Consider the following 24,944-nt stretch of genomic DNA (forward strand, 5'->3'; position numbering starts at 1 on the left):
CCATACTCAAGCTATGAAAGAGAGCATAGAAGTTAGATCACTAAAAACTAGATCTTGAAAAGCAAGACGAACATGTACTATCGACGGCGAACCAACGAAAAGGAAGACTACATCAAAGACGACTAAACTATGTCCTAATCCAAGGAGATGCAGCTCATAACATAAGCCAAAATCTAAGGAAGAAGAGGAGCACCAATATTGACTGGAACAGCCTACAACACTGTGAGAAACAATCGCACAACTGAGAACTCATAAACCCGATCTACAACAAATACTAGATAATTTCACTTGAGAAGAAGGCGGAGACGAAGAACATAACGGATGTGAGTCTTTTTCCGTGATGGTGAGAAACACCGTCCACCAGAAAGGTAAACGAAATACATAGATTGTGACGGCTCAAGATCAAAATATGGAGAGAGGGCACAAAACATCTTAAAAGAATAATATTCCAAAATATGAAAAAATACAATTTTGAAGTTGAAACCGTTAATTTTAGAATCAAAAAATTCTAAATGCAGAGTTACTGAAATTCAATATGCTTACATCAGAGACTCACTTCACCACTAACAAATACTACTATAGACACAACAACACGTTACTGAAAAAAAACACATAATATATTAACCTATCACCTACTACTACTACTAAATAACACAATAGAAACACCAAATAATGCTCTTGACAAATAAAAAATACCACATAATTACGTCATCCAAAAAATCATGCTTAACAACAATGAAACAATATTTCGCGCGTAGCGCGGACACGCCCCTAGTATATAAGAAAATAGACTTTTTCCTCTTCTTATGACATGTGGAAGGGAGATTTTTCGACATGTGTCCTCATGTAATCTTTCTTTTTGTATTTTAGGTCTTTATTTTTTAGATTAATGCAATTTGGCTCAACACTTTTTGATTATAAATTTTTTTGGATTAGTCTCAAAATTTCTAATCGTGATCCTAACCCCTAATGCACACAAATGACTATTAAATACAACTCATATCACTAAAATGAACAAATATATGGTGTCACATGCAACCTCCCATCTTTCTCTATCTCTGGATTAGAAGTTACAATCATTTCATAGATCTAGATGATCACCAATTTTTTTTCAAGAGAAAAAAAGTCTAGAAATTATCTAAATATATGTGTCTCTATTTTTCTATATGATTAATGTCTTCAAATTTAATTTTCATCGAATTCATATAAAATCCCACAACTCTATAGGTAGAGAAAATAATATTTTAGAAAGAGACTAATTTTTTGGTGAAGAAAAATGTTATTTTACATTACAAATAGCAAACAAAAACCAAGGTTTTAGCAATTGGTCATGTTATAACGTCCAAATTACAACATGCATAACAACTGTAGTTTAAATCTAATAGTAACAAAAACATATAAATATATAGGTACGTAGAGATTTTTGTTATTATAATTGCGGTGTGGTTTGTAAATATTCAAACAAATGCCTAAATGCAAAGTTATTGACATTCAATATGCTTTACATCTGAGGTTCGCTTCACCACTAATAAGTAATACTATACACACAACAACACATTATTGAAAAATTAACACAAAATGTATTAACATATCACCTAATACTACATAACATAGTTAAAACCCTAAATAATGATCTTAACAAATAAAGACGATCACATAATTACATTATCTTAAAAATAATATTTAACAACAATAAAAAAATATTCTGCGCTTCGTACGAGCTCCTAGTCATTAATAAAGTTCTGTTAATTCCCCTACAATGAAAATTCATAGATTTTCTACTAGAATTAAAGTTGTTTTCTAAAATATCTGGGCTGGGATGTTTCATGATATCTCTTAACCTGATGTTTGTGTTTTTCGATAACAAACTTGTAATCAAATATATTAAATTAAAAGCTCAAAACAAAAAAAGGCTTCGTTGAGTTAATATAACAACAAATTAAAAAAAAAGAATGAAAAGTATAGTTTTATTTTATGAGTGTTTCGGTTTAGAAAATCATGTAATCCCTTAAATATTATTTAAAAAAATAATTGCGTATGTATATCACTACATTTGACATCAGGAAAAAAAAAGATATAGCTTATTAAAAAAAGTGACATGTCTTCCTTCCATGTACAATTTTAATAATGAAAATTATTCCTAAATAAAGATCACATTAAAATTTTAAATTGTGATAAGATTCCTAAATAAAATGAAATTAATTCTAGCTATTAAATCAAATTTATTTAAAAACAAAAATAAATTAATGATCAAAATTTAAAATTATTGCAATACACTACAAGAAAACACGCCGAATTCCGACGGAGGTTCCGACGGACATCAATGTCGTCGGACGTTTGGGACGGATTACTGACCAATTTCCGACGAAATCCAAAAATTTGAAGTCGTCGGAATTCCGTCGGCCATTTCCTACGGAATTCCGACGAAACATGGGTCGTCGGAATTTTCCGACGACATTCCGATAAAAAATGTAACCGCTGTAGTCGTCGGAAATTCGTCGGAATATACCGACGAACTTCCGACGACATTCCGATTAACAGTACAGTCGTCGGTATTCCGTCGGATTTTTCCGACGAATTTCCGACGAACCATGTGACCGTTGCCGACAAATATATATGACCGTTGTATAACCGTTTGAGATTGGACAATACCGACGGAATTCCGATGGACTGCTTTACATCCGTCGGAATTTCGTCGGAAAGTCGTCGGAGGGCCGTAAGTAATTTCCTATAAATACAACCCCTCCTCATTCAACTCATTCACACTTCATTCTCTCCTCATTCTCTTTAGTCATAACAATTCCGTGAAAATCATGTCTTCAGAAGTTTATTATCGTTCGTGGATGGATAAACCTCATTTGGATCCGAAGCTTACGGAAGAATACGTTCAAGGGATTGGAGAATTCATGAGGCTTGTTCAACAGCAACCGGATGCAAAAAGTGGTATGTTAAGATGTCCCTGCTCTACTTGCAATAATAATAAGGTTATAAAAGAATTTGATGTTTGGACTCATTTGTATATGAAAGGGTTTTCACGTAATTATAAAGTTTGGTACCTTCATGTGGAAACTGGTTATGAATATGGTAGTACTAGCGAACCTCAGCCTGTTAGTGAACTTCAGCCTGATATTAGGTTAGAACGGATATAGATTATGGTGTAGGTACTGAGCAGATGGTACATGATCATTATAGAGGGGAAGAACCAAATCCCGAATCTAAGAGATTTTTTGACATGTTGGATGCAGGAAAACAACCTTTGTATCAAAATTGTAGAGATGGCCATTCAGTCTTATCATCTGCAACTAGATTAATGAGTATTAAGACAGACTATAATTTGGCTGAAGAATGTATGGATGCGATTACTGATTTTGTCAAAGGTATTCTACCTGAGGATAAACTTGCACCGGGTTCATACTACGAGGTTCAGAAACTTGTTGCCGGTCTTCAACTACCATATGAAGTGATAGATATATGTATTGACAACTGCATGATCTACTGGAGAGCGGATGAGACACGGAATGTATGCAAATTTTGTGGGAAACCTCGTTATCAGGAGACGAGGGGAAGAGTTCCGATCCCATTCAAAAGAATGTGGTATTTGCCTTTGACTGAAAGATTGAAGAGGTTGTATCAGTGTGAGCGCACAGCAAAAGCAATGAGATGGCATGCAGAGCATTCCACAAATGGTGAGATTAGACATCCTTCAGATGCGAAGGCTTGGAAACATTTCCAGTCAACATATCCAGAATTTGCGGAAGAGAGAAGAAATGTTTATCTTGGATTATCTACTGATGGTTTCAGCCCATTTGGAAAGCATGGAAGACAATATTCTCTATGACCAGTTATTGTGACACTGTACAACTTACGGCCGAGCTTGTGCATGCGACGAGAGTTTTTGTTTCTCTCAATTCTCGTCCCCGGGCCAGATCATCCTAAAAGATCTCTAGATGTGTTTCTTCAACCACTGATATATGTGTTGCAACAACTATGGGCGCATGGTTTTGAGACATACGATGTTTCGTGCAAAGAAAACTTTCAGATGCGGGCAGTACTTATGTGGACAATAAGTGACTTTCCAGCATATGGTATGTTATTTGGATGGACAACACATGGGAGGCTATCATGTCCATATTGTCAAGATGACACAGATGCTTTCCAACTAAAGAACGGAAGGAAAACGTGTTGGTTTGACTGTCACAGACGATTTCTACCACCTGATCATCCATACCGCAGGAGTAAGACTTCGTTTACGAAGAACATGCAGGTGTTTGATGGTCCACCTGAGGAAGTTAGTGGGAAAGATTTGTTGAAGCAGTTTAGGTATTTTGATGCAGAAAGGACGCCAGATGTAGGTGGACATGAAAACATTCGAGTCAGTGCGGTTGGAGAGCTACATAACTGGCACAAAAAGAGTATTTTATGGGATCTGCCATATTGGGAGAGTCATCTATTGCGGCATAATATAGATGTCATGCATATTGAGAAGAACTTCTTCGACAATCTGATGAACACAGTTCTTAACATCCAAGGTAAAACGAAGGATAATTTGAAGTCAAGGTTGGATTTAGTCGATATCTGTGATCGTTCTGAACTTCACGTTGATGAGAACGGTACGGCCCCTTTTCCCATTTATTGGCTGGATGGTGCTAGAAAAGAAGAGTTCTTTGATTGGATTACAGATAAAGTGAAATTTCCTGACGGATATGCATCAAATTTGGAGAACTGCGTTGATAGAAGCGAAGGAAAGTTTACTGGCTTGAAGAGTCATGATTGTCATGTAATTATGCAGCGCCTCCTTCCGTTTGCTTTTTCAGCATTATTGCCACGTAATGTTCATGAAGCAATTGCAGGTATCTTATATTTTTACAATTTTATTTATTTTTATATTTAACAATTATGCTTATAAAAACTTAATACTTACGAAAATTATGTCTTTTATCTATGTAGGGATTAGTGTTTTCTTCCGCGACTTATGCAGCAGAGTAGTGACTGAAGAGGGTATTAATAATTTGAAGACAAACGCACCAGTCAGCATGTGCAACCTTGAGAAGATATTTCCTCCATCATTTTTTGATGTAATGGAACATCTTGCTATTCATCTCGCAAGAGATTGGAACTTGGTAGTCTTGTGCAGTACAGATGGATGTATATTTTTGAGCGTTATATGCATCATCTGAAGAAGATGGTCAAAAATCAAAGCAGGGTGGAAGGATCTATAGTGGCACAGGTGATCAATGAAGAAACTACAATCTTTGCTGAAAATTATTTTCCACCAGAAGTGCATACAAAACACCGAAGACCTGCTCGGAATGATGATAGAGGGGAGAGAGCAACATATCATGTTACTGTCCCAACCATGTTCAAGGAAATAGGACGACTTAGTGGAAAATTCACGAAGCGGAGACTTACGGACACTGAGCACGCTCATTTGCAAACATATTTGCTCACCAACTGTGAAGATGTTCTACAATATGAGAGGTAAAAATATTTATTCATTTATTGTTAGATTAATATTCAATAAATTTATTTCATATTGATAATATTTTTGTATATAGTGTATATATGGCGGAGTTGCGTATGACTCACAGGCATGCAACAGATAGGGGTGTCAATTCGGGCTGGCCCGGCCCGGCCCGGCCCAAACCCGCTAAGCCCGTAAATATTTGAGCCCGGCCCGGCCCGGCCTGAAAATTATTTGGGCCTAGAATTCAAAGCCCGGCCCGGCCCTTATAGGGCTATAGGGCTTTTCGGGCTTTTGTGGGCTTTTCAAAAAATAATTTGTCATTGCCACTTCCATCGTTTTAATACATGTGAATTTTCATTAAAAAAAAGAGTTTCATTTTTAAAAAATAAAAAATTTATAAAGTGAGTTTAAAATTTCTTCTCTATCACAATTTTTTTATTTTTTCGTATGCTTTAAAAACATTTTATACACAAACCAAATTTAATAAGATTTAAATAATCAATTATCAATTAAAACAAAAAATATAAGAGAACAAAATTTATGATAAACATGGTCAAACGTTTCATACTTTGTATTTTGAAAATAAAAACATGTTGTACATGAATGAAGAAGGTACTTTTGTAAAATTTAAAATGTAACACTTGTAATGATGAAACAATAAAGTGCATTAACAACTTTTATATTTGTTTTATTAGAGTTTGGATAAAAATATTAAAATAATATATCAATACTAATAATAGTTTCAATTACAAGAAAAAAGGATAATATTTACGCTAAAATATAAATTTTGGGTTTTCGGGCCGGTCCTAGCCCAAACGGGCTTAAGGCCAAAATACCCAAAGCCCAAATGGGCTTAGCCCGAAAGGCCCAATTTTTTTTGGGCTTATAAAGCGAAGCCCAAGCCCGGTAATTTTTAGGGCTGGGCGGGCTCGGGCTACGGGCTTCGGCCCTAATTGACATGTCTAGCAACAGAAGATGAGCTTCGACAACTTAGAGATAACGGATTTGCTGCGTGGCTTCGTAGTTATGTGAGTCATATATCAGATTACCTTATGCAAATGATTAGTTTAAATTTAATATAAACACTACAAGAAATCAGTCATATAGCTATCGATTATTTCGTAGCTAGAGAGGAAAATCTGTAGCTACAATGAAGAAGGCAACGGATGGCTACGGATTGGAACCGTGGCATCAGCGTCGACGCTAAACCCGATCCGTCGCTATTCCGTAGCTTGCTAGCGATGGATTCCGCGCGAGAACTAGTTGTAGCTGTTGGCGACCACATGGCTACAAAGTATTCCGTTGCTCAGTAGCGACGGCATGGCTATGGAACGTTCTATTGCTAAATAGCTACCGAATTTAGCTACGACATTTCTTCGCCAAGTCGTATCGAATAGAGCTGCGGAATTTGGCTACAAAATTTTGCATCTAAACTTTGGTCTCCAGTTAGCAACAACACGTTTTGTGGGTAATATTGTATCACATTTAGCAACAAATTTGTTGTTGCTATCGTCAAAGTGATTTATTTTGTTTTGAATTCAAAACTATATAAATTAATTAAAAACATTTGATTTATCTCATAAAGAAATCTTACATTCTCATAACATCATAGAAATGCTAGAAAGTCATTTCTTAGCAAAAAAAAAAATTAAACCTGATAAATGAAAGCTAATGACATAAAATTTCAAACTAACACAGACAAAAGATCGTGAAAATCATCTAGTTTATTTCCTCGTTGCTTCTAGGAGCCTAGGAGATGCAGATGGAGAAGTATCTTTGTGGGGTTGGGGTGATAGATTAGGTGGTTACCAAGCTCCTTCTCAACGCGAAGTCGCTCGGGTTCTTCGTTAAACTGGATCTAGAGACGATGGCAAGGAGATGCACAGCTGGATTCAATAGGTGGAAGATTAGGAAGGTTGATAAGAGAGAGATCCATTTTTTTACAAAGAAGACAAACTTTAAAGAAACAAAAGAACTGCTTTGGAACAACGAAGTCCCAAAGATTTATGTTTTAGACTGTAGGAAATAGGAATGGTGTAGAGAGAAAGAAGATTCGCATGGAAGAAGGTGAAGAGAGCAGAGAAGAAACGTGGTGGGACAGAGGAGAGAAAAGTGGGATTGGACAGAGGAAGAAACACATATGTGGACTAAATGTGACCATTAGATTAAAAGTTATCAAGGGCTCACATTGACAATCCGCACACTTGTCTCTTATTGGATAGAAAATTAAAATTGATTATAAATTATGTTTAGTTTTACTCTAGTGTTAGTGTATATGGAATTAGATTATAGGAATGAACTATAAAGTTTAACTTTATGGTATATTATGGGAATTAGATTATAGGAATAAACTATGAAGTTTAATTTTTGATGTTTTAGGATATAAAATATTATAGGAATTAAAAAAAAATATTATAGGAATTGAATTTTATTTAGAATTAAAGGTTTCATGTTTATGATATAGGGTTTCAGTTATATGGTTTAGGGTTTAGGTTTATGATTTGGAATTAAGAGTGGGTTGAGACTAAGTTTTTAAGAAGATTAAGTTAAAAGTTTTTTGTTTAAGACGTGGAAGTTAAATTTGAAAATATTAAAGTTGGAGTTTATATTTAGGATATAGATTGAGATATACATAGTTTAGGGTTTAAATTTAAGATTTAGAATGACGTTTAAAGAAAATTAGATTTTGAGTTTAAGCTTAATATTTGAATTTAAAGCTTATGCTTAGTGTAAATATTTACTACATAAGGTTTGAAGTATGGTTCAAGATTAAGATTTTGGCTTAATGTCTATAATGTGGGGTTGAAATATAGTGTTGAGGTTTAAATTGTAAATTTGATATTAAATTTTGAAAAGAATAATTTTCTTGTGTTATTTTAATAATTTAAAGTAAAAGTAAGAAAAAATTTAGTTTTAAAATTTTGTATTTAGAGTTTAGGGTTTAAATTTATGGTTAGGGTATAGAGTTTGATAGAAGATTTAAAATTTGTATTTGGAAGTTATAGATTAGGATTAAAAATATTAAACTTTAAGTTTAAGATTTGAGATTGTAGTATGAAAATATTAGAGTTTTATGATTTATGTTTAGGATTTATGGTTTTGAGATTGTGTATACCCATTATTTTTACTATACTATTAGTGCTTTTAATATATGTGGATTAAAAAAATTTTATCTTAAAACATTAAATTGTATCTACGTTAAAAATTAATCGTTAATCTAACATTATTTTATATATATATATATATACGAAATATTATAATTTTTACTATTTTGATGATTATAGTACTGTGTCAAAATGACAAAGATATAGATATTGGTGCTATTTAACAATAGAAATGATTGTAGTTAGTTGTTGCTAAATAGAATAATTGTAGCAACCACTTATCTCTAGCCAAAGTGTAGCTATTTAGCTACGGACCGCCAACGGAATCCTTCTCTAGCTATATAGCTACGGATTGCAACATTTAGCTACAAATTTAGATACAAAGTTAAAGTTTTGTGTTCTATCGCTATATTTGTAGCTAACAATATTGGCTACGGAAATGTCTTCGCTATTCCGTAGCTATTTCAATGAATTCTTATAGTGAAACTAATTAACTTTTCAATCATATATGTTTTTAATTTATAGGTGAATGATGGTTTGGCCAGAGGTCTTGTGTTCGATGATTGGATACGCGAATTTGTGCAGGAACCAAACTATGTGGTCAAATCATATCTTAAATTTTGTACGCGAGGATATGCATTCACAAGGAAATGTCATTCTAAGACAACATATGATGCTGGTGTTTCATCTTCTTCCGGTGACGATGTCTACTACGGCAACATAAAAGAAATATTGGAAATCCAATTTCCTGGAATGGTTGGATTGTGTTGTGTAGTATTCTATTGTGATTGGTATGACACCACCCCATATAGAGGAGTGAAGATTGATGCGTTTGGTGTTGCATCAGTTCATTCGCGGCGGAAACTTCAATATTATGATCCCTTCATTCTTGGTTCGCAAGCTGATCAGGTATGTCAATCTATTCATAATTTTTTACCAATATAATTAATTAATGTTATATATTTTACTAATACTTGTATAATTGATATGTATAGGTGTGCTACATCAGTTACCCTCGGGTGACGTACAGAGACGATCTATGGGTTACTGTAACGCAAATCAACCCAAAAGGACGAGTGGATGGAACTTCTGATGATGATGAACCATTGCAACCAGAGTCTACCAGCAACGCCCAGGCAGTTGAAGATTTGGAAAATGTTCAACTTGTTGAGAATTTGACTGTGTTTGGACATGATGATGTTGTACATTCGGAGCCAGAAGCCGAGGTTGGGGAGTTTGATGAAGATTCAGAAGATTCTGATTAGTTTTTTTTTTTTTTTATTGGTCCGTCGGAAATCCCTCGCAATATACCGACGACATAGCGACGACATTGGATTTCATTGAAATTTGGAAAGGTCGTCGGTAATTCGTCGGAATATACCGACGACATTCCGACGAACTTGTCTAGTTCGTCGGAATGTCGTCGGTATATTCCGACGAATTACCGACGACATGTGTTTCTAAAAAATTTCAATCATAAAAATCTATAAATTTAGATGCCAAAACTATGAAAATAACACATAATAAGTGTTTAGTATAATATTAGATCGCAACCGTTCAAATATAACAACTCATTAAAATATTTATGTATGCATATCATTGTTTTCATAACATCTCATCTTAACACTCATATACTTATACAATCGTATTCATATAATCTTACATTACAAAAAATGATGTTGTGTAAAATCGTGTTATAAAAACATTTTTATTGTTAAATCTTTATGCAAATACTATATATCTTATCAAAGATATGGATTTTGCATTTAAAAACTTGTAATCAACACCCTAAACACTAAGTCGTCGGAATTTCGTCGGATTATACTGACGGACACATTCCGTCGGAATATACTGACGGACACATTCCGTCGGAATATACTGACGGACACATTCCGTCGGAAATCCAATTTGCCCGGGAGAACCAAACCGCGTGAAAATTTTTGCGAATCGCCATTTGGTATATTTTAATTATACCGACGGAATACTGACGAACCCGTGTCCGTCGGAAACTTTAGATATAATAACCCTTTTTCTTCCTTCTTCGTTATTTCCGCCTCTCTCTCTCCAAAATCCTCTCTCTCACGGCGATTCCTCCCTCTACACCGGCAATTCCGGCCATTATCCACCTCCCTTCACCGGCGAATCCTCTTCTCACCCTCATATCTCTTCCCCAAACCCCAAATCATGTAAGATTCATCTCAAACCTTCTTTAATCTCAATTGTTTAGGGTTTTGGAAGTTAGATCACGGATTTTAGGTTTTCTGATTAAAAATTTTAGGATTGAATGGATAGTTTAGGATATATAATTTTGGATTGTTGTTTTAGTTTTTTTTGGAACGTTTTTTGATTTTTAAAAACGTTTTTTGATTTTTTAAAACGTTTTTTGATTTTTAAAAACGTTTTTCAAGTTTCCAGTAATGAAATATATATAATAAAACGTTTTTAAAATTTTTTTTAAAATATTTAACAACATTTTTCTATATTTATAAATTTTTTATAATTTTGTATACATATATATATATATATATATATATATAAATCATGTATAATAAAAATTTTAAAATTTTTTATAATTTTTTATAAGTTTCCACTAATAAACTATGTATGATAAAACGTTTTTTAAAAAAAATTATAAATATTTAAAAACATTTTTATTCATTTATAATTTTTTTATAATTGTGTATACATATATATATATATATATATATATATAAAAATCATGTATAATAAAAAAATTTAAATTTTTTATTATTTTTTATAAGTTTCTAGTAATAAACTATGTATAATAAAAGGTTTAATAGTTTTTTAAAAAACGTTTATAAAACCTTTTGTAAATATATAAATGAAAACATTAAAAATAGAAATGATTTGAAAATATTTTTGATGTATTAATTTTTTTTTTTAGGGCCGAGGATGAACCCCGCCTCGCAGCCCGTCTTTGACGTAGTTCGGTGAGCAGTTCCCGCGCATCGGGATCGTCTCATGACTCGGTTCCCGCATATATTCCCGCTCCAGCTCCCGCTGCCCCTCGCGCTGCTGCTCAACAGGATCTGGGGGTCATGCCAGTTCATCTATTGGTTCAACAACCAGGTCGAGAGTATCTCCCGATTCTCCAACCCAACCCACGACGAGGACATAGCACTTGGTTTGTATTTTTTTTTTATTTGTACCATTATGTTTTTTTCCTTTAATTAACTTGCTAACTTGTATTTTTTTTAAAGGTTCACCAAGTCGAAAAATGGCATTAGCCGGAGCATCAACCAGATGATGTACTTCATGCTCCGTTTTGGATATCCAAAGTGGAGTGTGATCCCTTCCGACGAACGAAAATTGTGGTTTCATCAGTTTGCAGTATAGTAACTCTTCATTTTTTTTAAGTTTTTACATTTTTTTAAATATATTTACTTTTTAAATTATGTTTGTTTTGTAGCAAGAGTTCAACTGGCACTCCGATCTTACGGAAACAGTCCGTAAGAAATTCAACGAAAAGGCCATGGACTCTTATACGAAGCAGATAAACGCGTGGAAGACAGTTTGGCAGAAGAACAAGAGGCCACGGTTCATCAACGGGGCGATGTGGGAGCAGTTGATAGCTCACTGGGAGAAGGAAGAAACTGCAGAGACGTCTTCTAGGAACTCCAAGAACCGGAAGAGCGATCGTGGCGGGAAAGGTATGTATGTACACAACCTCGGCGCTTGCTCTATGTCTACTAAGGAGGATGAACTTGTAAGTTTTTTATTATTATTTATCTTTATATTTCAGAAATAAATATTTTATATATTCTTTGGCTAATTATGGCGGTTTTTTTAGATCGAAGCAAATGACGGTAATCCCGTTGATCGTCTCCAACTCATTAAGATGGCTCACACTAACAAGACGAAGGGTCAAATTCAGAACCCCGTGATCAAAGGTGTCGTTGATTTGGTGGAAGCTGAAATAGTATCTCAATCTCAGTCTCTCTCTGATGACGGCGATTCTACGGGAGCTTCAACCAACTTGTCTCTATTGCAAATAAATGAGATGGTTGAAAAGGTAATTTTTTATTAATATATTTTTTTTTATAATGTCGATTACTAACTTGTCTCTATTTACTAACTTTAAATATTTTTGTAGGCGGTTCCTAAAAGGAAAGGAGGCCGTTTAGTTGGGTTGGCCCGCCGTGCTTCTTCGTATCCGGCATCTTCTTCGCAAGCTCCGTATGCCGATCCCATGATTCTCGAGGAGCTACATGACAAAGATGAACGGATTGGGGCATTGGAGGAGCAGAACACCACTATCCTTTCTGAGAATGGCACTATCCGTTCTGAGAATGGCACTATCCGTTCGGAGAATGTCACTATCCTTGCTGAGTTGGCATCCCAGAAGAAGTTCAACACCGAGATAATGTAGAAGCTAGATCGTTTGATGTCTTCGAGTTCATCTTAGTTTTTTCGGCTTTTTAAAACTTTCTGAATGTTTTTTTTTTCTATTTCGGTTTGTATGAATTTTAAACTTTCTGAATGTTTTTTTTTCTATTTCGGTTTGTATGAATTTAAATTATATAATATTATTAGTTTTAAATTTCTGATTTTTTTAATTTATTAATTAATTTTTAATATAAAAAATATATAAAAATGCAAAATTAATTCGTTTTTAAAATTGGTATATTCCGACGAACTCTGGGCGTCGGAATATACCGACGGACAACGGTTCCTCGGAATATACCGACGAACCTACATCCGTCGGAATTTACCGACGAACCAATATCCGTCGGAATATACCGACGAACAAATATCCGTCGGTGTATTCCGACGACCAACGTCCGTCGGAATTGTCCGAGGAATCCACTACGTCAGAATTGTCCGAGGAACGTTCTCCGTCGGTACATAGTTTTTCCGATGAACTCTGGTCTCGTGTGTCCGCATCGTAATATCGTCGGAAGTTCGTCAGAATGACGTTTCTTGGTATTCGTCAGAAAGTCGTCGGAAGTTCTGACGAAATTCCGGCGAATTTTTTTTTCCGAAAAACTATACCGACAGACAGGTTCGTCAGAAATTCGTCGGAATCGGTCTATTCCGACGAATTTCTGACGATTTCGGCCATCAGAATCCCCCTGTTTTCTTGTAGTGATATTTCTAAATAAACTATAACTAAATTTGGTTATATACCATAAAATGAATTTAATAAAACCGAACTTAAATTAAAGCATTGTAAAGATATAGGAAACATTAAATAGAGAAATAGTCTCAAATAGTCCTAAAATATGTTTTGTTTCCAAACTAGTCCAGAATGGTTAAAGTGACCACATCAGTTTTTAGTTTTTCAAAATTTTATGTTTTCAAATTTTATTTTTAATTGAATTTTTAGGAAATGATTTTTCCTAAAAAAATTAGGAATACATTCCTAAATGTATATGATATCATCATGAATTTTATTTATATGTATAACTAGGAAAACATTACTCAATAAATATAATATATTTCTAAATTTAGGAAGGGTATTGATAAATATGTACAATATCTTCATGAAATTTAGAAAAAAATAAAAAAAAATATTTAAAAACACATTCTTAAAAGTATATTTAGGAAAACCTTATAAATATGTATTTATGAATCCTTACTGAATTTTAATTATATGTATATTTAGTAAGATATTTTTGAATATGTGTAACATTTTTCCTAAACTTTTAGGAAGGCTTTCGTGAATTTGATATCTAAATTTTTATAAAAATATTAAGCATATATGATTATATCTTCCTAAATTTTGGGATATATTATATATTCAGTAATATTTTCCTCAATATACAGGTCAAATTCATGAAGATGTCATACAAATTTAGGAAAACCTTCCAAAATACACAATAATTGTATTCAAGAAGTCTAGTTAAACATTTATGAAGATACTAGAGTCTCTCTCCGCGGAAAAGTGGTTTACAGTTTATTTTCTAATAAGAAGTTTTGAATGTTTTGGTTTGGAATAAGGGCATTGTATTCTTTAAAATGATGGGAAAGTCGGTAAATATGAAGTTCATGTAATAGTAAAAAAAAGCAGCGTAAGCCAACATAAATAATGTAAGAAAGTGGATCTCATATACATTAAGCAAGTTTTGCCCTACAATATGGGCATGTTAAGGATTTTTTAACCCAGTCCAAGATGCAGTGATGATGATAGGAATGTTCACAATTTAAAGAGTTGATATCTCCCTCTGTGCCAAACTCTTTAAGCAAATTGGACATAAATCATCTTTCTCGCTAGGGATAGGTTCTATTTGGTTTGCACGAAGCTCGATGGTATAGACGTCTAGGTCAATTCTACGGAAAGCGTCTAGGTTGTGATCAGATATCTTAACAATTATATTAAGATCTGTATCTGTGGGATTATCGAGCTTCGGAATAGTGCGTGCGACAAACTCAGAAGTCTGCTCGATAATCTCCATCACTGAATCAAAATCAATTTCGTGGTATTCAAGCATGTATTCCATTTCAGCAACCATATTGTGGATTATGTGGCCATTGCTCGCTGTCTTCAGAGCGACGAATATCACAATTTTTGTTTGTTGTGTCCATGGCCTCTTTATCTTCATGGTAATGATTCTTTTTGGAGATGATATAGATGGTTCAGTTTTGTGGCATATAACCCAATATACCTGGCTCATGTTTGAGCTTTGGAGGATTGTTTAAATGTATAGAGGAGGTATAGGAGTTTATATAAGTGGCAAATTCTAAAAGGCTTTTTAATACACCATAGGTTACAACATTAAGGTTGATCAAAAAAAAAAGGTTACAACATTAATATATGTTGAATAGTAAAGAAGTTACGAATTAATTAGCATAAATTGGTCTTAACCTTAATAAATTGGTCATAGTTATAAAATATGTTTCAGTTTCAAGTTTTGTATCAATATCGATATAAAACTATTAAGTATTCATACATAAAATAACATAACTATGTGCTATAAAAAGAAAAAATAAATCTACATATATACCAATTAAAAATGAATAGTAAAATAATCAAATTAATTTGTTCAAATATAATGAACACCAAACTTAAACTAAACGAATAAATGAAAATTATAAAGTGTACATGCAAATAGTGATAACCGGTTGCTTTCTTCTGATTATTATTTTTACTCTTTAACGTGATTGCCTACATTGGCTGTTTTTAAATACGTATAAAAAATATTACCACCGCAGCCTCTTATTTGAAACTTTAAACAATAAAATCATAAAAAAAATTATATTAATATAAGTATATGTAAACTATGTAATATAATTATTAGTGCATACCTGATCTAATTTTTTATACGCTCCTCATATCAAAATGTTTATATTAGTAATCTATTACTTAATTTTAATTTTTTGTTTTATAAAATCTAAATAAACAATATCTTTTTTGGTAAACACTATTACAGATTATTAATATTCCTTATTTTTATTACTTAAGACTATTAATAACAAACGATCAAGTAATATATAATATTATATTTATATGTAAACTATATACTATAACTATTAATATATACCTGAATTTTTTTTTGTTCTTATCCTCATATGTAAATGTTTGTTTTAGTAATTTAACTTTTTTATTTTAAGTGATAATTCATTTTTTTGTCAAATAGAAATAATATAATTTCTATATAAACATCTTTATGCCCATGTAATTCATATAAAACAGAGCAACCACATTCGTTTATACTCTTTCATTATAGTTGACATGGTGACGGAGAAGTCTAAATCGAACATATATTTGCTTAGTAGTTTATCAAAACCAAAGTAGATTGTTGTTAAATGAAGCTGCCAGTGGTAGGCACGAAACGAACACTAACAAAGTTAATTATGATATATTCTTGAATGTATATTCCAATATCTTACACAATAAGAATCGGCAACCAATCAAAGGAAATGAATATAAATTTGGACGCATCATATATATTATTCTTTTTAAAGAGAATGATGCAGGAGATTATTTACTTACCTGCGACTTCTATGGGTTGGTTAGAGGGGGAGGAATCCATTCCGGTGATAATCTAATCCTTGCAATCTACAAACTATCACTTTGTTAGATGTAATAACTTGTATAAAAGTTGAGTAATGAATGTATTAATCTTACCCAGTTTATGGAGGATAGGCTTGTAAAGATGGCCGACTTATGTTTCTTCAGTATATCAAAGAGAATGATGTGTGTTCGGTGAGGGTTTGAAGAGATACTCGAAGATTGTATGCTGGTTTAAATAATTATTCCACATTCCTTCTTTTGATGTATGATTTTCGTAGATATGGAAATTCTTAATGAGTCCGTATAAATTTCATTAATCAAGTATCTTAAGAAGATTTTTGAGTTTACATTATGCAATGACTTCCGACTGGTGAGATAAAGCTTCAACCACAATATACTATCGCGGTTTGTTTATCATAATTTATAAAGTTCTAGTGTCATCTATCTTGAAGACTAATATTAAATATAAACATGGAAAATTTTAGTGTTTGCCACATTGTTGATACTATTATTCATGTTGATATTCATTAAAGAGATATTTTCAAAATACATTTTCATTAAAAAAACAAAAGACTCTTGTACACTTGCTTTATATATATAATAAATAATTATTGAAATAAATAAAAAAAAAATAAAAGAAATTTTACTTTTTATAGTTTTTGAATTATAAGTTTCAAATTCGATTTTTTTTTATAAAAAAAATTCTTTTCGGATTTTTTTATTTTTTTCAAATTTTCTTTTTGAAATTCAAAAAGTCTTTTTGAAACTATTTTTCTAATTTTTTTTTAAAAAAAATTAAGTATTTATTTATATATTTATTAGAATCTTAAACTACACATTCCAAAATCATATCCCACCCTTCAATTTTAAAACTTAAGTCTAGATTAATTAACGCTAAAGTTATAAGTGTTTTTTTACCTCTTTAAATGTGATGATAAAAGTGGTTAAATTAAACATGGAAAGTGGTACTAAAAATATGGTATTTTAGATAATTTTCTTATAAACAATTAAGTTAATCTCATTTAGTGCAAGTAAATCCTGGAAGTGTTTGTATTAGTCATATTTCAATTTTCATTAAGAGAATTCAAAAATTTGTATTTAATAAATTTTAAAATTTTCCCACTATTCAATATGTATATTAAATATTTGGTTTTACAACATATGATTTAACTTTATAATTATTCATTTGCAGAGCAGGTAGCCTTTATCACATATACATAATTTTTTTATAAATATTTTGAGTAATTAATCTGTATGTATAAATATTTTGAGTATTTAATCTGTAAATTCTTTTAAAATATTTTATTTACTCAAATTATGGCAACTGTTCAAAGGTTCATTACAAATACAATACCAACATAAAGTAATTCATATTAGAGAAGAGGTACTATTAGCTTTTCCTTCTTTGCCTTTATATATCTGTTCAGCATGACCACATTTTATATGCATCAGTGCCCTCCTAGTCGAGCTCTAGGTTTGAAAATTGTTTATTACTCTTTTCACTCTGCCTTTCCCTTAAGCTGGATGACAAAAACAGCACCACTTGAGATGAAATAAAATAGATACCAATGGAGAAGTTTTCCGATTTGTTGGAGTGCTCAACTCAGTGGCCCTCTCCACCAGATTCGCCCATTCATTACCATTCTTATTTCATCTCTTTTGCAATGGTTTTTTTAAATTGTGAATTCAAGCTCAGAGAAGAAAAGAGCGAGGACACAGCCTGAGTGGTAATCTAAGTGATTCTTTGCTTCCCGAAGTTGTAAGACCCATTACTCGGTATTGTTTCCAGAGATAAAAAGAATTGGCTTATAGAATTTACAGTGTGAACATCACAAAGAATTTACAACCTTTTTTCACAACAAACACCATTCTCAGCCCCCAAACTGCAATGAAAGAAGCACGTATAATATTTTATAACATCTAATTTCCTCTATACATATTTCTTATACCCCAAGATTCTGCACTCACCTGAACCTGCGTGGAAGAATAAGAGAAGTGGTTGGTGTTAAAAGAGTTTCAGAGAGGCATTTCCACATTGGCTTTGTCAACAATTCATAAATTGTATTGGTCGTGTACTCTTCCTGTGTTGTCTGGCCACCATGTTCCTCCCGTTTCGCTCTTAAATTTTTGCGGCTGTTATAAAGCAGAAATTAGCCAATTACTACTAATTGTTCTTTGTAGTGAAAATAAAATATGATTGTACCTGAAACGGACACGTTTGACTGATGTAGACACCAAGCTCATCCTGTTCAACCATCCCTTGTCGTTCTGTGCTTTAACCGATGCTTTACCATTTCCAAATACATGTGTAATGGTCCCATTAGAAAACATCAGGAATTTGCACAATTTTGCTCGGGTGCTTGAACATTTGGTCGGTGTAAGATATTAAAAGGGTCAACACGACCAGGGCAGGAAGAAAATAGTAAGAGGCGGAGGAGACTTTATATTTCGAGATGATCCAAATGGTAATCTTTCAGCCATGTCTTCCAGCTCCATAATTTTGTTGATGTTTATAACATAAGAAAAACTTGTAATCACATAAACCATATTACTATTTATTTAGCTATGAAATTACTTGAGTGGTGAGTGATTGGATCACTCGTTGGGCTGCCGCGCATCTTGTCGTTTGTTGGCTAGCGATTGGAAACGCCTCTTTGAGCTGCCTGGTTGCTCTTTCCAGCTCAACTTCTTGGAACTGGACCTTCCTTGTAAGAATGGTGTCCATAAGCCAACACCAAAGGAATCTTTAACGACTTCTTCGCCAAGGGAGTCTTCTCACACTCCACTGGACTCTGAAAAATGTAAGTCCCTTAGAGAGCATGATAAAATAAACGGGAGTGTGAGTGGTTAATACCAGAATTGTAATTACCTGTCTCTCAAGAGGGTTAACTACACCAGTGGAACTTTTACGCAACTTTTTTCACCTCCAAGAACACATATATTTTACACCCTTCACCTACTTCATCCTCTACTCGTTGCAAAAAAACCTCAAACAGGCAAGTGTCATAATATATATAAAAAAAAAAAATGAAGCAATCAGTGATACTACAACAACAATGAAACCTTTTTATCAGCAATTCACCTGGTCAATGAAATATGGATTCATTACTCCTCAAACTGTCTTTATATATGCTTTACAAACATCTTCACATGCATTGCAACAATCATGCTCTTCCTACAACGACGAACAACATAGGTTAGACATGAAATTAAGATTCAAGATTTAAAACACAGCAAGAATCCACTACAGAAGAAATTTTCTTCATCATCCCCTACGCTGACGAAGTAGATTGATAGATGAAGCTGACTGTAGACGATAAATCAAGTCACAGAATCAGCCACAAACAGAGATATATATATTAAATAGAAAATTAAGTGAATAGATCAGACAATACTCCTCCTACCTCGCTTGCGAGATAATTGCTCTGGCCTTGTAAAAGTCGTCGTCATCGCGTTTTTAGGAGTTCGATAATTGGAAACACGAAATTTATGGAGAGAGAGGGCAAACTAAACGGAAGAATATGGAAAGAGACGAAGAAGCATTAGTTTTAAAGCCTGTAATTGTCTGGTTTGGAAGAGGAAGGGCAAGAGTTTGCCGAGTAAGCCATAAATATCAATCGTCATTCGACAACGACGATGGAGAAAATAGAGTTGGGCTGAATGCGTTAATACGAAATATTAACAGGCCACATGAGAAATCCGTGTAATTTTGTTAGGCTAAACACTCACTATATTACTATCCGATTTTGCCAGACTTGGGCTAATGACCCATATGTTTTTTTCCTTTTTAGGTTCAAAAAAAGTAACAGCCCAAGATCAGCCCAAGCTAGTGTTGACGTGGAGGAAAGAACCAACCATTTTAATTGCCGATGTGGACACCCCAATGAGTATATTCCCTTTTACTTATTGTACTAGATTTTTTACTCGCGCGTAAGTCTACTTTAATAATTTAATTTAATTTTGTAATATTTTTTAAGAAAAAAATGAATTTCGTAAAAAATATTTTTATTAATATTATTAAAATATTATTTGATTTCCTATTTACATTGTTTTTATAAATTTGTTATTTTTGAACTTAGCTATTTATTTGTTTGTATTATAAAAGTAAAATTACTGTTACTAAAGTATTTATAGTTTTTTATAAATACATAATTTTAATATCACATAGATTTCTCAGTACATATACACTACTATACTATGCTATATACTACTATGAATACTTTATTAATAATTAGTTTTATTTTTTAATAATATTAAGATAATATAATAGAAAATTGTTTTATATACATTTTTCTATGAAATTTATTTAAAGTGTGCTTTATTATTTTTCATAGTTAAGTTTTTATACAATTTTACCATTTAAATAACTAATATTTAGATATCAGTTTGTTTGTATACGTAAATGTATAAATGTATTTATAAACATGTGTATATTGTTTCTTAATAAAAAAATTAAAAGCGTCATATAGATTGTTTCATGCTTATTAACTAATACAACACTGTTATAAATATTTTATTATAATTTTATATGTATTTCTATTTGAATGACATAAAAGATTAATCCTTATGCAATACATCTAACTTTTTTGTATTTACCAAATTTTTAGAATGAATGTATTATTATATACTTATTTTATGCATATTTGTATTTAAAATACTTTTATTTAATTCTTTTAAATGCATATCTAATAGTTTTATATGTATATTTAGGTCTAAATCATAATAAATATTTTGATGAAATTTAAATAATCGTAACTATCTGTTTGTTAGATATAAGAAAAGAAGAAAAAAAATATATATATATATATATATATAAAATTTATGCTAATATTAAGTAATATTTTATTTATTAAAATAAAAAATAAAAATCTAAAAAATTAAATATATCTCCTACTTGATTAGTTACAATATAAATTAGTGGTGGGATTATGATGTTTTAGCGGTTCACAAAATGTTTTTCCCGATTGAGAAGTTACTTTTCTCGGAAAAGGGTTACCATGTACTTCGATTTATTATTATTAGTGACCTAATTTTAAAAAAAAATATTTTAGATAATAAAAAAATTTAGATATGTTTCGTAAACACATGTTTGGTTAGTTAAATGAATATTTGGATTATGACTTCTTAAAAACAATTGTCTCAAAGTTTATTAAAATCTAATTGTTGATGAGTAAATAACTATGTTAATTTATTTAATTGATAAAAGGCAATTCAAAAGCATATAAACAAACTGTTTAATCAACAATATGTGTATTAATTGTGGATTATTCTTACCACATTTTATTTTTAATAGAACTTTGTAAGCTTATTATAAACCAAAACTGAATTGGCCCGGTAAGAAAGAAATGAAAATTGACCAATGTTTTTAAGAACTTTTTATAATCTATTATAAAATTAGATGATTTTGTAGCCAACACCAATATAAAAATACTAAAATTTCATATTTTACTTATTTGATTAGGTTAATTATTTTAATATTAATTATATATTTTATTTTTATGTATATGCTATTTTATGTTTTGACATACTTTATGAATTTTTTAAATAAATTTTAGTGTTATGGTTTAAGATAGTTAGCATATATATCAAATTAGTTAATTTTAGTTCATATTTTGAAATTAATTTATAGATTTACTTTAGAAATATTAAGATTTATAAAAATATTAAACAATGATACTGATTTGGAATATTTTTCGTATTTTTATTTATATATGAATATTTTTTAATAGTATATAGCCCTTATCGTAATATTGGTTGTGGACATAATTTGTTTTTTTCTTGTTAAACTCTTTTTATGTTAAGTTTTCAAGAATTTAGTATAAATACCAATCTAATTTTTAAGATAATTAATACATTAGTTAATTTATCATTTTTGTAATTTTGTATTTATTTTTATTTTACTTTCACATACATGATTATTAGAACATTTTTTTATGTTGATTTCTTTTTTAAAATGTTATTTTTGTTCGATAAAATTTTATTTTTAATTTTCAAATATTTAGTTTAAAAATAAAGTTAATTATTTCTGGCAAAAAAATTTAAACTTATTTAATTTTATTTTGAGAGAAATAAAATATCTGAAATTTTATATTTAAAAATATCAAATTAACATTTTGAGAATACATATTATTAATAATAATTTTAGCTTCTATGTGACCACTTTAAATAACATATAGCCTCAATTTTAAAATTATATGTGCTTTAGATTCATATTTTCTTTATTATTTCAAATTCTTTTATTTTTTAATATTATATTTTGTACGTAAAATTTATGTTATTCTTCCAAATATTTAGTTTATATATCAATATGATTCCTTTAATGATTTTGGCTTTTTCTAAATTTTACATTGATTATGAAAGAAACAATTTTTGAAAGTTCTATAAGTAATATATAAAATGGTGATTGACATATTTTTCTTGGTGCTTCAAGATAATATATGGATATTCTCAATAATTTACGGCATCAAATTATATATAGTATATGTTATTTATGAATATTTTCAGTTATTTCTGTTTTTTAAAGCATATAGTCCATATCATATTAAAGGTTACATACATAATTATATTTTTAGTAATAATATGCGATCAATACCAATTCCTATAAGGTACGTGAACAATCTCTTATTATATTAAGTTTTCAATAATTAGCTACAAATATCAATCTAACTTTAAAGATAAGTTTTACAAATTTTAATTTATCTTTTTATAGTTTTGTGCTGATTTTTATTTATTTTTACATACGTGATTATTTATAATATGTTTTTTTAAACTTTGTTTCTTTTTGAATATTTTTATTTTTGTTAATTTTTTGTTTAATTTCAAATATATAATTATTTTATATATCAAGTTAATTATCTTTCATAATATTTTTATTTACTTTATCAAATTAAGATGCTGACTTTTATATTATTATAATGATATTTTTAAATTCTATGTGAACAGTTAAATAATATATATCCTCAATTTTGAAATCATATGTTATTTAGATTCATATGTAATGAAAAAGTGATTTAGATTTACATTGTCTTTATTATTTGAAATCATTATATTTTTATGATTATTTTTGTTACTTAATTTTATGTTGATCTTCCAAACATTTATTTCTTATAATAAACTGATTCTTTTAGTTATTTGGCAATTTTGCTTACAAAATTTATTATTGATATTTTTTTGAAAGAAATAGCTTCCATTTTGAAATCATATTTTGTTAGATTCATATATAATGAAAAGTGCTTTAGATTCATATTGTTTTTATTATTTTAAAATCTTGTATTCTTTAAGATTTTTTTTGTTAGTTGATTTTATGTTGGTCTTTCAAAGGTTTACTTTATATATCAAATTGATTCCTTTAATAATTTTGCATTTTCACTAAATTGAATAGTAGTTTCCTTTTTATTTTGAAATAAACATTTTTTGAAAATCTTGAAATTTTTAAAATAATAATTAAAATGGTAATTTGACATATTTTAGTGCTTTTAAATAATATGTGGATATTTTCAATGATTTATTGCATAAAATTACATATAATACATATTTTTGTTGAATATTTTCAGCAGTATATAACCTAACTTTTGTAAATCATGTGTTTTAGATTTATATAGTTATAATTGTTTGAAAGTATTGCATTTTTAAATTAACTATTATATTTGTTTGTTATTTTTATGTTAATTTTCGAAACTTTATTTTATATAGTATAGATTTGTACATGATGTTTTTAACTTTGTAAGTTTAACTTATTTGATAATTATTTATATTTTAGAAATACCAAATTGAAAAACGATTTGGTATATTTTTGGTGCTTTAAAATAATATGTGAATATTCTCAATGATTTATAATATCAACTTATATATAGTATATGTTAGTTTGAATATTTTCAATAGTATATATAACCTAAACTTTGAAAATCATGAGTTTAAATTTAGATTTATATAGTTATACTTGTTTGAAAGTCTTGTATTTTTAAATTAATTATTCATTTCGTTATTTATTTTTTAATTTTCGAAAAATATTAAACATTATGTTAACTTAATATAGTATTTATATTTTTGTAAATTTACCTTATTCGATATTAATTTATATTTTAGTTTGAAATAAACATTTTTTTTGGTAATATTAACATTTTTAAAAATAGTAAACTTAAATAATAATTTGTCATACTACGATTGGTCGTTTAAATCCTATGTGGACGCTCTCGATGGCTTATAGCCTCAACTTTTATATAGTATAGATTGTATGATTCCTAAATTTTGTATTGAATTAAATCAAATACTAAAATCCGAATAAATTATTGATATGTTTAATAAAAAAAAATCTGAAGAAAAAACTTTTAAAAATTACTAAACGAAATAAACCACATCAAAATTCAACCAAAAGAAAATTGATCATCACAAGACACCAAAC

General features: G+C 30.5%; 1 long non-coding RNA gene across 4 annotated transcripts; it reads right to left on the reverse strand.

The window, feature by feature from the left end:
* Window positions 1-18,325: 18,325 nt before the first annotated feature.
* On the reverse strand, window positions 18,326-20,241 carry LOC106439704. Of its 4 annotated transcripts, none has more exons than XR_007328664.1 (6): window positions 19,948-20,241; window positions 19,792-19,850; window positions 19,413-19,718; window positions 19,119-19,335; window positions 18,747-19,033; window positions 18,326-18,676 (listed from the first exon to the last, which is right to left on the reverse strand). It is a non-coding gene; the product is annotated as an uncharacterized LOC106439704 (long non-coding RNA). The 4 variants fall into 4 exon arrangements; XR_001287583.3 differs by having other exon boundaries at window positions 18,747-19,335; window positions 19,413-19,530; window positions 19,626-19,718; window positions 19,948-20,228; XR_001287584.3 differs by having other exon boundaries at window positions 18,747-19,335; window positions 19,413-19,511; window positions 19,626-19,718; window positions 19,948-20,220.
* Between the last annotated feature and the right edge of the window lie 4,703 nt (window positions 20,242-24,944).

The sequence above is a fragment of the Brassica napus genome, chromosome C9 (genome assembly GCF_020379485.1).
Source record: "Brassica napus cultivar Da-Ae chromosome C9, Da-Ae, whole genome shotgun sequence".
Lineage (NCBI taxonomy): Eukaryota > Viridiplantae > Streptophyta > Magnoliopsida > Brassicales > Brassicaceae > Brassica > Brassica napus.